Source organism: Meles meles, chromosome 7 (assembly GCF_922984935.1).
Source record: "Meles meles chromosome 7, mMelMel3.1 paternal haplotype, whole genome shotgun sequence".
In the NCBI taxonomy this organism is placed as follows: Eukaryota; Metazoa; Chordata; class Mammalia; order Carnivora; family Mustelidae; genus Meles; species Meles meles.
Genome location: NC_060072.1, coordinates 93,378,568 through 93,391,702, shown reverse-complemented (window position 1 = coordinate 93,391,702; position 13,135 = coordinate 93,378,568). Strand labels below are relative to the sequence as shown.

Sequence of the window (13,135 nt, the reverse complement as noted above, 5' to 3'; positions counted from 1 at the left end):
GTTCAACATCCGCAAATCAATCAATGTGATAGAACACATTAATAAAAGAAAGAACAAGAACCATATGATACTCTCAATAGATGCTGAAAAAGCATTTGACAAAGTACAGCATCCCTTCCTGATCAAAACTCTTCAAAGTGTAGGGATAGAGGGCACATACCTCAATATTATCAAAGCCATCTATGAAAAACCCACCGCAAATATCATTCTCAATGGAGAAAAACTGAAAGCTTTTCCGTTAAGGTCAGGAACACGGCAGGGATGTCCATTATCACCACTGCTATTCAACATAGTACTAGAAGTCCTAGCCTCAGCAATCAGACAACAAAAAGAAATTAAAGGCATCCAAATTGGTAAAGAAGAAGTCAAACTATCACTCTTCGCAGATGATATGATACTATATGTGGAAAACCCAAAAGACTCCACTCCAAAACTGCTAGAACTTGTTCAGGAATTCAGTAAAGTGTCAGGATATAAAATCAATGCACAGAAATCAGTTGCATTTCTGTACACCAACAACAAGACTGAAGAAAGAGAAATTAAGGAGTCAATCCCATTTACAATTATACCCAAAACTATAAGATACCTAGGAATAAACCTAACCAAAGAGACTAAGAATCTATACACAGAAAATTATAAAGTACTCATGAAAGAAATTGAGGAAGACACAAAAAAATGGAAAAATGTTCCATGCTCCTGGATTGGAAGAATAAATATTGTGAAAATGTCCATGCTACCTAAAGCAATCTACACATTTAATGCAATCCCTATCAAAATACCATCCATTTTTTTCAAAGAAATGGAACAAATAATCCAAAAATTTATATGGAACCAGAAAAGACCTCGAATAGCCAAAGGAATATTGAAGAACAAAGCCAAAGTTGGTGGCATTACAATTACGGACTTCAAGCTCTATTACAAAGCTGTCATCATCAAGACAGCATGGTACTGGCACAAAAACAGACCCATAGATCAGTGGAACAGAATAGAGAGCCCAGAAATCGACCCTCAACTCTATGGTCAACTCATCTTCGACAAAGCAGGAAAGAATGTCCAATGGAAAAAAGACAGCCTCTTCAATAAATGGTGCTGGGAAAATTGGACAGCCACATGCAGAAAAATGAAATTGGACCACTTCCTTACACCACACACAAAAATAGACTCCAAATGGATGAAGGACCTCAATGTGAGAAAGGAATCCATCAAAATCCTTGAGGAGAATGCAGGCAGCAACCTCTTCGACCTCAGCCGCAGCAACATCTTCCTAGGAACATCGGCAAAGGCAAGGGAAGCAAGGGCAAAAATGAACTGTTGGGATTTCATCAAGATCAAAAGCTTTTGCACAGCAAAGGAAACAGTTAGCAAAACCAAAAGACAACTGACAGAATGGGAGAAGATATTTGCAAATGACATATCAGATAAAGGGCTAGTATCCAAAATCTATAAGGAACTTAGCAAACTCAACACCCAAAGAACAAACAATCCAATCAAGAAATGGGCAGAGGACATGAACAGACATTTCTGCAAAGAAGACATCAAGATGGCCAACAGACACATGAAAAAGTGCTCCACGTCACTCGCCATCAGGGAAATACAAATCAAAACCACAATGAGATATCACCTCACACCAGTCAGAATGGCTAAAATGAACAAGTCAGGAAATGACAGATGCTGGCGAGGATGTGGAGAAAGGGGAACCCTCCTCCACTGTTGGTGGGAATGCAAGCTGGTGCAACCACTCTGGAAAACAGCATGGAGGTTCCTCAAAATGTTGAAAATAGAACTACCCTATGACCCAGCAATTGCACTACTGGGTATTTACCCTAAAGATACAAACATAGTGATCCGAAGGGGCACGTGTACCCGAATGTTTATAGCAGCAATGTCTACAATAGCCAGACTATGGAAAGAACCTAGATGTCCATCAACAGATGAATGGATAAAGAAGATGTGGTATATATACACAATGGAATACTATGCAGCCATCAAAAGAAATGAAATCTTGCCATTTGCGATGACGTGGATGGAACTAGAGCGTATCATGCTTAGTGAAATAAGTCAATCGGAGAAAGACAACTATCATATGATCTCCCTGATATGAGGACATGGAGAAGCAACATGGGGGGGTAGGAGATAGGAGAAGAATAAATGAAACAAGATGGGATTGGGAGGGAGACAAACCATAAATGACTCTTAATCTCACAAAACAAATTGGGGGTTGCTGCGGGGAGGTGGGATTGGGGGAGGGGGAGCGGGCTATGGACATTGGGGAGGGGAAGCGAACCATAAGAGACTATGGACTCTGAAAAACAACCTGAGTGTTTTGAAGGGTCAGGGGTGGGAGGCTGGGGCAACCTGAGGGTTTTGAAGGGTCAGGGGTGGGAGGTTGGGGGAACAGGTGGTGGGTAATGGAGAGGGCACGTTTTGCATGGAGCACTGGGTGTTGTGCAAAAAGAATGAATACTGTTACGCTGAAAAAATAAATAAAATGAGAAAAAAAAAAAAAAGAAGAAGAAAGCTGCGGTGGCAATCCTTATATCAGATTAATTAGATTTTAAGCCAAAGACTATAATAAGAGATGAGGAAGGACACTATATCATCCTCAAAGGGTCTGTCCAACAAGAAGATCTAACAATTTTAAATATCTATGCCCCTAACGTGGGAGCAGCCAACTATATCAACCAATTAATAACAAAATCAAAGAAACACATCAATAATAATACAATAATAGTAGGGGACTTGAACACTCCCCTCACTGAAATGGACAGATCATCCAAGCAAAAGATCAACAAGGAAATAAAGGCCTTAAATGACACACTGGACCAGATGGACATCACAGATATATTCAGAACATTTCATCCCAAAGCAACAGAATACACATTCTTCTCTAGTGCACATGGAACCTTCTCCAGAATAGATCACATCCTGGGTCACAAATCAGGTCTCAACCGGTATCAAAAGATTAGGATCATTCCCTGCATATTTTCAGACCACAATGTTCTGGAGCTAGAACTCAATCACAAGAGGAAAGCTGGAAAGAACCCAAATACATGGAGACTAAACAGCATCCTTCTAAAGAATGAATGGGTCAACCAGGAAATTAAAGAAAAATTGAAAAAATTCATGGAAACAAATGATAATGAAAACACAACAGTTCAAAATCTGTGGGACACAGCAAAGGCAGTCCTGAGAGGAAAATATATAGTGGTACAAGCCTTTCTCAAGAAACAAGAAAGGTCTCAAGTACACAACCTAACTCTACACCTAAAGGAGCTGGAGAAAGAACAAGAAAGAAACCCTAAACCCAGCAGGAGATGAGAAATCATAAAGATCAGAGCAGAAATCAATGAAATAGAAACCAAAAAAAAAAAAAAAAAAAAAAAAAAACAATAGAAAAAATCAATGAAACTAGGAGCTGGTTCTTTGAAAGAATCAATAAGATTGATAAACCCTTGGCCAGGACTCATCAAAAAGAAAAGAGAAAGGACCCAAATCAATAAAATCATGAATGAAAGAGGAGAGATCACAACTAACACCAAAGAAATACAGACAATTATAAGAATATACTACGAGCACCTCTACGCCAACAAATTGGACAATCTGGAAGAAATGGATGCATTCCTAGAGACATATAAACTACCACAACTGAACCAGGAAGAAATAGAAAACCTGAACTGGCCCATAACCAGTAAGGAGATTGAAACAGTCATCAAAAATCTCCAAACAAACAAGATGCCAGGGCCAGACGGCTTCCCAGGGGAATTCTACCAAACATTTAAAGAAGAACTCATTCCTATTCTCCTGAAACTGTTCCAAGAAATAGAAATGGAAGGAAAACTTCCAAACTCATTTTATGAGGCCAGCATCACCTTGATCCCAAAACCAGTCAAGGATCCCACCAAAAAAGGGAACTACAGACCAATATCCTTGATGAACACAGATGCAAAAATTCTCACCAAAATACTAGCCAATAGGATTCAACAGTACATTAAAAGCATTATTCGCCACGACCAAGTGGGATTTATACCAGGGCTGCAAGGTTGGTTCAACATCCGCAAATCAATCAATGTGATAGAACACATTAATAAAAGAAACAACAAGAACCATATGATACTCTCAATAGATGCTGAAAAAACATTTACAAAGTACAGCATCCTTCCTTGATCAAAACTCTTCAAAGTGTAGGGACAGAGGATATATTCCTCTATATCATCAATGCTATGTAGGAAAAATCCACAGCAAATATCATTCTCAATAGAGAAAAACACAGCTTTTTTTGCTAAGTTCAGGAACATGTCAACGGTGTCCATTATCACCATATTCAACTGCTATTCAACAATATACTAGAAGTCCTAGCCTCAGCAATCAGAGAAGAAAAATTAATTAAAGGCATCCAAATTAGCAAAGAAGAAGCCAAACTCTCACCCTTTGCAGATGATATGATTCTTTATGTGGAAAACTCAAAAGACTCCACTCCAAATCTGCTAGAACTTGTATAGGAACTCAGCAAAGTGTCAGGATATAAAGTCAATGAAAAGAAATCAATTGCATTTCTATACACCAACAACAAGACAGAAGAAAGAGAAATTAAGTAGAAAAATCCCATTTCCAATTGCACCCTAATCCATAAGATATCTAGGAATAAACCTAACCAAAGAGGCAAAGAATCTGTACTCAGAAACCTATAAAGTACTCATGAAAGAAATTGAGATGACACAAAGAAATGAAAAATGTTCCATGCTCATGGATTGGAAGAACAAATATTGTGAAAATGTCTATGCTACCTATAGTGAGCTACAAGTTTAATGCAATCCCTATCAAAATACCATCTTTTTTTTTCCAAAGAAATGGAACAAATAATCCTAAAACTTGTATGGAACCACAAAGGCCTCAAATAGCCAGAGGAATGTTGAAAAAGAAAGCCAAAGTTGGTGGCATCACAATTCCAGTCTTCAAGTTCTGTTACAAAGCTGTCATCATGAAGACAGTACGGTACTGGGACAAAAACAGACACATATATCAATGGAACAGAATAGAGATCCCAGAAATAGATCTTCAACTCAATGGTCAACTAACATTTGACAAAGCAGGAAGGAATGTCCAATGGATAAAAGACAGTCTCTTCAAAAAATGGTGTTGGGAAAATTGGACAGCCACATGCAGAAGAATGAAACTGGACCATTTCCCTACACCACACACAATAATAGACTCCAAATGGATGAAAGACCTCAAGTGAGAAAGGAATCCTTCAAAATCCCTGAGGAGAACACAGGCAGCAACTCTTTAACCTCAGTTGCAGCAACTTCTTCCTAGAAACATCACCAAAGGCAAGAAAAGGAAGGGCAAAAATGAATTATTGGGACTTCATCAAGATCAAAACTTCTGCACAGCTTAGCCTCTGGAGCAATGTCCCTGGAATAGGGAATGGAATAGACTTCTAAAATTCCAATTTTGTGTTCTGTTGCTCTCTCACTTGTCGGGGGCCGGCCCCTCCCCCATGGTCTCTCTTCCTGTATGTTGCCTTGGATTCACTTCTCTGCACCTCCTACCTTCTGGAAAGTGGTTGATTTTCTGTTCCTAGAACTGCTGCTATTTTTCTCTTCTTTCTCCTGCTGAGTTTGTAGGTGAACACATTCTGAACAGAATGGTTTGATGAATATCTACCTGAACTCCTGGGACCTGATGATATTTCTGTCTCTTACTTCTCCACCATCTTCTCCTCTTGTCCTATATGCCAAGTATTATATTTAGAGTTAGTACCCTCCCGACTATATTATAATACTATAATAATATAATTATGTACAGATAAGATAAGGTTAGGGAAAACACCAGTAAAACTGTGTTTATTATAGTAAAGCTATGCAAAATTTGCAGATCTTACAGCATTTCATATATATATATATATATATATATATATATATATATATGAGAGCAAACACAAAATTTTGTGTTGTTTTTCAAGTTGGACTATTATATTGACTGTTACAGCTCAAGACCTTAGGCAAATCATTCAACATTTCTAATATCAATTTACACATTGGTAAAAAGGGATAATCATGTCTAATTTGTCATATAGCTGTGAAGATTAAATATGATATGGTATAGAACATACCTTGTCTTGCATATGACACAAAATATATGTTCTCTATAGAAGAGTTGCTATTTATGAAATTCCTATCAAACTTTTAGTTGACATAAGAGTTAGTGGCTGCCTTGGGGTGCCTGGGTGGCTCAGTTGGTTAAGTGGCCAACTCTTAATTTCTGCTTGGGTCATGATCTCAGAGTCTTGAGATCAAGCCCTGTGTCAGGCTCCATGCCCAGAGCAGAGTCTGCTTGTCCCTCTCCCTCTGCTCCTCTCCTCACCCCTGCACATCCTCTCTCTCTGTCTCTCGCTCTGTCTCTAAAATAAATAAATAAATAACATTTTTTTAAAAAATAAAAAAATAGTGGCTGCCTAAATATTTATCTGTTATATATTTTTATAAAAAAATAATACAGAAAATAAGAAGACCTTATAAAACAAGATGCAATACCTGACTTCATATCTAGAAAACATAGGATATATGACCTTCAGATAATTCATAAGTCATAACATATGCATCCAAGTTTACTAGCAGAATGGGAAGAATTGGACAGACACTACAGATAGTGTGCAAAAATAATGGTGCTGTAGATATTTATTTCATGATTCAGGTAACTTTTAAAAGGAAATTAATTTTATATCAATAAGAGAAAATAATTTAAAACAAATTGAAAAAATATCAACTTTGTCATTACAGCATAAAATATTTTTTAATGAAGTTTATTTGGCACACAGTATTACATTAATTTCAGTTGTACAGCATAACATTTCAAGAAATCCATACATTATGTGTGCTCACCAGTAGTGCAGCTGCCATCTGTTACCATTCAGAGCTATTAAAATAGCACTGACAACATTCCTTCCATGATACCTTCCATTCCTGTGGCTTATTTATTCCATAATTGAATGTCTGTACATTCTACTCCCTTCACACATTTTGCCCATCACCTCCCTTCCTTCTGGCAACCATCGGTTTATTCTAATGTATTTATGGATCTCTTTCAGTTTTGTTTGCTTCTTTGCTCATTGCTTTGTTTTATTTTTGCAATTCCAAATATAAGTGAAAACATATGGTATCTGTCTTTCTCTGTCTGACTTACTTCATTTAGCAAAACAGTCTCTAGATCAATCCATATTGTTGCTAGTGGCAGGTTCATATGCTTTTTTTATGGCTGAGTAATATTCTGTTATATATGTCACAACATCTTTATCCTTTCCTCTATCAATATACACTTGGATTGCTTCTATATCTTGACTATTGTGAATAATGTGGCAAAAAATACAGGGGTTATATATTTTTTGGAATTAGTGTTTTTGATAGAACATTTTGATTAATCAAAATAGTTGGCAAATGATTTACATTCCATAACTACTGGCTTTATATTCATAATCATAAATCTCTGACATGGAACATACAGATAGTTTTAAAGGAAGACATAATTCATGTTATCATGTTAACACAATTCCTGTGTTTATTATTATTAACACATATATGTATCAAGAGTGTTTAGCAAAAGAGCTCAGCATTTTCTGTAGCTGTGACATGATTATAGGAAGATAATAGAAATTAGTTTAAATTTCATTTTCTTTTATTGAATCTTCATGATAACATTCATCCATACTACCCAAAACTTTGATTTGTTTGTATGAAATAATACTTCAAGGACCAAATCTTTGAAGTTCTGTGTACTTTTTCGTCCCTTAGGGTGTAAATAAAAGTGTTCAACATGAGGACAACAGAATTATTGACTTCTTTTGTCACTAATGCCTTTTTTTGAAGAAAATTAGCATATATGGAAATAGAAATGGTAATCATGTGAGTTGAACAAATAGAGAAAAGCAATTGACTAGGAGATGTGATGTATATTTAAGACAAAATCACCAACACCAAAGTAAATAGCAAAGTACCCCAACCAAGCAAAAGACAGTTACTACAGAGAGTCATGTATCTGAATGAGACAGTTGCAAAAAGGAAAGATAGTCACATGCAAAGTGTTCAATGACATTGGAAACACAGTAATCCAGCTGAGTAATCCAGTATAAGTGGTGGGAAAATGGTCAGAAACTTGCCCAGCAATGCACATAGAATAAAGAGGTTACAGAATTTCCTGTTCTTGGTGGTTGTATAATGAAGAGGCTTGCAAATGGCAATAATAGTGATCAAAGAAAATGGCAATTAGAATTTGAAATTCAGTTACCCTCATGAAAATAAAGAATAGGTGGGTGAGGGGCACCTGGGTGGCTCAGTGGGTTGAGCTGCTGCCTTCCGCTCAGGTCATGATCTCGGGGTCCTGGGATCAAGTCCCGCATCGGGCTCTCTGCTCAGCAGGGAGCCTGCTTCCCTCTCTCTCTCTCTCTGCCTGCCTCTCTATCTACTTGTGATCTCTCTCTGTCAAATAAATAATAAATTTTTTTTTAAAAAAAGAATAGGTGGGTGACACAAACGTTATTGAAAATGGTATTATCCCTGGTGATAATAACCCCCAGAGATCGAGGAATACATGTAATTGTAAATGAGATTTCTAAGAAAGAGAAGTTATAGCTAAGAAATACAGAAGCCTCTGTAGATGAGAGCTCACCCAAGTTAGGGTGATGATAGGTTTCCATTGACACTTAACATGTATGTGATAAATAGGCAGAGTAACATCAGAATCAGAAATCAGGATCATCAGAAACTCTCAGCAAGACAAACTCTGATCATCATGTGGTGGTTTATTTCTTTCTCTTCCATTTTTATCTCTTTTAAAGATATGAGACAACACTGATGAATCTGGAGGACATTACCCTAAGTGAAACAAGTGGAAGGACAAAAAAATGCATGATTCCACTTATATGAGGTGTTAAAATCAGTCCATCTCATGGAAATGGAGTAGAATGGCGACTGTCTTAGTATGGAGCAGGGTCAGCAATGGGGAGTTGCTATTAGCTGGTATAAAGTTCAGTTCTGTAAGAAGGATAAGCTTTCAAGAAGTTGAAGATGAATACTGTTGAAGAACATTGTTTGCTGTACACATTTTGCCTACAGTTAAAAATACTATATCGTGCCTTTAAAAATACAAGTGGGTAGGGGCTCCTGGGTGGCTCAGCGGGTTAAGGCCTCCACCTTCAGGTCAGGTCATGATCCCAGGGTCCTGGGACCGAGCCCCGCGTCGGGCTCTCTGCTTAGCCGGGAGCCTGCTTCCTCCTCTCTCTCTGCCTGCCTCTCTGCCTACTTGTGGTCTCTATCTGTCAAATAAATAAATCTTAAAAAAAATGGCAAAAATACAAGTGGGTAAATCTCGATTTAAGTGTTCTCACCACTTTATAAATATAATTTGTGCTTATTTACAACCATAGCAGTTAACTATAGAGACCAGCGTTAATAATAACAGCTATTTATTGGTAGCTAATTATGCTATGTGCTTGAAAGGTTCATTCCCATCCCTATGGTACATTATATATGACAGATTTATCTGACACCTGATTTACCCCTGGGAAAATATATGTTAAGAGGTCATAGAAACCCTAACTTTGTCAACTATTTGCCTTCTTTTGCATACAAAATATACTTCAGATAGAATGAAATTGAGAAACCATCATAAGTTTTCTATTACATTTTGAATACCCTTCAATTTTCTATTATTTTATTTTTTTATCTACAATTCCTATGCTGTTTTTCTCAGTTGAATATTTTACACAGAAATCATTAGGAATGGTACAGCATGAATTAGGATTATAGTATATTTTCTATTACTAAATAGTGGTTTATATTATTTAGAATACTTTATTGTATCCATAATTTTCTTTCATTTTCTCTCTCACACACACATATACAGAAACACACATACATCTTTCCAAAATACTTTAGGCACTTAATACCTTAAAGTAGAGTGAGTGGAGGAGTATTTTAACAGGTGAAATTCTAACTTTATATGAAATGGAAATTTTTGCTCTGTTATGAAGATTTTATTTTATATAAAACTTAAATGATTTTGCTTTTTAGGCATCAAATAATTTAGACACATGCCTGGTTTCAACCTAGTCCAAAACTAGAAAGGAGCTATACGTATATATTTCAGCATTGTCAGAAAGCAAAGCTTACATTCCATGGAATTAGAGAAATCAAACTTATTCTACATATCTAAGACAGTATTTCTTCACTATTTTCTACAGTATGTGTGTGTGTGTGTGTGTGTGTGTGTGTGTGTGTGTGTATCTGCATCTACTTGTATATCTACCTATATCTCATGAGTCATAATGGATTTTGGAAATAAGGAGACGTATTTAGTGCATATCTACAAAAGGATATAGGTTAAATATATATTCTTTTTTTAAACAATAGATAAATTATATGAACACACCCTATTTATTGAGCAATGTTTCATGGTTTTTAAATGAAAGCTGTCACATTTTTTCAAAAAAATCATATTGCATTTGAAGAATTTTTTTTCCTAGAGAAACTGCAAGATGGTGAAAGGATTTCTGACAAAGATCACTGAAAATCACAAACTTATATTTTCTGTGTAGAGTAAGGAAAATATCACATCAATAATTACAGTGTCTCCTCCCTTCTGTGTGATAATCGTTTACCTAAACAAAATGCAAAGTAGAACTTTACAAATTAAAACAATTAATAATCAAGACGTTGCAACTAATCAAAGTTTCAGAAGAATGGGAACCTGAAAAACTTACAAAGTTATTTCATCCAAATGGGAAATACATTAAATGTGCTTATAAACGCTTAGAAAGAATGAATGAATAAGGATAGCAGGAAGAAGACTGTGATTTAAAGGTGGCTCAAATTTCATATTTACATATTTTAAATTGCCCTGCAATGTGTCTAATTTGTAAAACCATAAGATTTAATTTGCTTTAGAGAAATACAATCTTCCTTGCCCTCTCCATGAAGGCTCCTTGACTTGCTGGTTCCTTAGGCTGTAAATAATGGGGTTCAGCATGGGGGCTACTGAGGTGTTTAGCACAGCAACACCCTTGCTCAGAGACTCTCTGTCTTTTGCTGAGGATTTAATATACATAAAAATGCAGCTGCCATAGGAGATGGAGATGACAACCATGTGGGATGAACAGGTAGAAAAGGCCTTTGTCCTCTGACTAGCAGAAGGAATCCTCAAAATTGTTCTGATGATATATATGTAGGACAGAATTATTATTACCAAGGTAAACATTAAAGTAAACAGAGACCAGGAAAACCCCATTATCTCTAGGAATTTTGTGTCTGAACAAGAAAGTTGCAGCAGGGGGAAATAATCACAGGTAAAATGGTCTATAACATTGGACTTACAGTAATCAAGCTGTATGAACTGCATGAGTAATGGGAATATGATTAAGAATGAAATCAGCCATGAAGAGAAGACAAGGAGTTTGCAGACTCTGCGATTCACAATGGTCATGTAATGCAGAGGTTTACAGATGGCAATATAATGGTCATAGGACATGGCAGCCAGGAGGTAAAATTCAGTGACTCCCAACAGAATGAAAAAAAAAAAAAAAGAACTGAGCAATGCAATCATTAAAGGAAATGGTTTTATCTCCTGTAATCAGAGTGCTTAGGAACTTGGGTATGCTAACAGTTGTGAATGAAACCTCTAATAAGGAGAAGTTTCTGAGGAAGAAATACATGGGTGTCTGGAGGTGAGCATCCAGCAGGGTAAGAGTGATAATGGTCAGGTTCCGAGTGATGCTGAGCATGTAGGTGATGAACAGAAAGAGGAAGATCACTCCCTAAAGCTTTGGGTCATCTGACAGTCCCAGGAGGATGAACTCTGTTAGGTCTGTGTGGTTTCTCATTCTCCAGTTGCTTATTTGTTGTTCTCCTGCCAGATCTCTAGGAGAAAACACAAGGAAGAAACTCGAAGAAAGGATTAGCAGAGGTCCAACTTTGGAGACAGAATTTGGCAAAAAAAAACCTATGTGTTTTCATCTACAGGGGAGATTTTATGAATCTTTGACTGATTCTTCCCAACCCACAAACATCTGTGCTGAAATCTCCTGTGGACTCCTCCACTGTGCTGTGCATGTCTGAAAGATAGGACGAGTCTGACCTCAAAGCCTTTGCAACACAGTCCAGTGCCTCGAAGTCACAGAGGGCTTAAAATAAACACTTTCTACTTAATTCACTTATTCATTTTGAGTTTGTTCTTGCATCGCAAACACCTATCAGGTGAAGTTCTCTATTGTATGCCCAATTCCTGGCTGCATATTACATAGGCTGTGTCTTTGTTTTACAATATGTTTTCCCCCATCTGGAGTAAATTTATAAGAAAGGATATGTAGAAGAAGCCCCAATTTTTTGACATGTAATTTAAAAAAAAATCATTAAACCTTATTTCAAAATAGGTTTCATTAAATTTCTTTAGAATGCATTCTTTTAATTAACTTTACACCTGCTCAGTAACAACACTCTTCCTTCATCAGGATTAGCTTTTCATAGGAAGCACTAGTTTCTCATAACACCTGGGAGCCTCAATATGCATTCTCATCAAATAGGCAATATTTGGTTTCATTTGAATTGAATTTCAATTCAACACCCAAATTGAAATTTCTGCACTAACTTTACTGCCTTTGGAGCTACTGTTTTAAAAAGGCATATTATTACTCTTCCATAGGTAATAATGTGTCAATGCACTGCATTTTTTACCTTATTTCAAGTTTTTTTTTTTTTTTGCATATTCTTTATTTTTTTAAATTTCCTACCAATTTTAACACTTCTGAAAAAGAATAGCTTGACTGGAAGATGGCGGGGAAGTAGGAGGAGGCACCCTTTCAACCTGTACCCTAAAGTGAGCTGATTACCTACCAAAGAACTCCGACCACCCATGAAATCAGCCCAAGATCAGAATTATACACATCTGGATCTCTACAGGAGCAGAAGACGCCAGTGGCAGGTAAGCAGACTGGGAGCGTAGGACTGATATTGGACGATAAACAAAAGGGGGAGGGAGCCATCAGAGGTGACCAATTGGAAAGTAATACCCCAATATGAGAGTGCCCTGCATTTGGGGAGCAGCATTAACTTGAAGTCTGGTTGAAAGCACTCAAAAAACAAAGAGCAAA

At 36.9% G+C, this 13,135-nt stretch overlaps 1 pseudogene; it reads right to left on the bottom strand.

Moving 5' to 3' along the window:
* Positions 1-10,933: 10,933 nt before the first annotated feature.
* LOC123946421 lies at positions 10,934-11,869 on the bottom strand (annotated as a pseudogene).
* Between the last annotated feature and the right edge of the window lie 1,266 nt (positions 11,870-13,135).